Below are 1,671 nucleotides of genomic sequence, written 5' to 3' on the forward strand. Positions count from 1 at the left end.
GACACTTCCTCTTCTTTTACTTGTATAACTTTATCCCTGCTTATTAGCTAATACTGTATACATCCAGGCTTTATAATTAGCATTTTGTCATGCGTCTCCTCTCATTTTTTTTCAACCATTTAAAAACAAAAGGCAGGCTGGATCTGGCCCACAGGCCATAGTTCGCTGATCCCTGGCTTAAAATATTAACCTTTGTTCATATTAATCCATAGTCTACATGACCTTGGAAATAAAGGTCACTTGTGAAAATGTGAATTTATGGTGTAGAAAATCATACAAGATTAGAATTGTTTAGAATGTGCCTTTTTAAAGATGGAACTCACCCTGCTTTGCCACTTCATATAAATCACATTATTAAACTAAAAAAAACATTTTGTCATTAGCTTTGAATTGTCAGCTCTTCATGAATTTTTATATTTAAAGAAATAGTTTTTGGCTAGAACATAATTATCTCACTCAAAATTGGGCATTATCTGTTACTTTGCTATGTATACTCTGGGCTACAGATCCTTTAAAGATTTTATTTTTTACTCTATTGCCAGCTGACTATATTCATAAATTGAAATTCAAACTATAGTCTTGTCTTCCTTACTTAATGACTGTGGAAAAATAACTTAAAAATTCCTCCTTGAAAAAAATCCTATTATTGAACCAAAATGGTCAATTTCTGGCCTCCCAATCCAAATGGAACTATAAAATCATAGAAATGTCTCCCAAAAGTCGCTGCTGAGATTAATGTTTTAAAAGATGCTAATGATGTCTTAAGTTTCTCATGGAAATTGCAACCATGAATTATTGAAATTACATAGTACCTAATAATCTTTTGCTAATAATGTATTTCTAACCACATTAAGGCTTTATGCTACCCTAGTGAAAGCGTCATGGTTTCAGTACCTATTAATACATAATTATTTTAAAGAATTTAGTATCTAAACAACAAAATGCTCTCAGGTAGTCTACAATGTAAGTTATTCTATAACAACAGTATATTTATTCATTTCATCCTTAATACTTATGCAAATTTGCATTGCACAAATAAGCCCCCTGAAATAAAAAAAATTGTCATATATTTCAAAATACTCAGGTCAAAGGTAATTAGAGACATATTTGAATAACAAAAAAATTTATTCTATTATTTTTTACTTGTTGATAATTATTTTTAAATAGACTTGTCTTGTGAAAATTCCACCTAAAATTTGTTTTAGAAAAACAAGAATATTACTACATAATAATTTAAGTAATTTAATTATAGTTATGTTTTGCCTTGTTAAGTACCTGAAAAAGAAATATGTATTTGTGCCTTACTTTAAAAGACATTGGGGGCACCCCGCTGGCTCAGACAGTGGACCATCCATGCAACTCTTGATCTCAAGATTAGGAGTTCAAGCTCATGTCGAGCATAGAGATTACTTAAAAATAAAAATCTTAAAAAATATTTAAAAAATGAGATTATACTTTGGTGAAAACATTAGACAGAGGAATTTGTGTTGTCTTGTAATTGCCCTACAAATAGCAGAAAAAAATAAATCTTATTCTCTGAAATTAAGGTTTGTGCATTTGCAATACAAGGGAGAGAGAGACAGGTCTCATTAAATGCTGGATATCGCAGGAATGCAGCTTGCTTATCTTTCAGAATCCTGAGCATCCTACCGAATACTTAGGTAAGAAAAC

Source organism: Vulpes lagopus, chromosome 2, assembly GCF_018345385.1.
Source record: "Vulpes lagopus strain Blue_001 chromosome 2, ASM1834538v1, whole genome shotgun sequence".
NCBI classification, from domain to species: Eukaryota; Metazoa; Chordata; class Mammalia; order Carnivora; family Canidae; genus Vulpes; species Vulpes lagopus.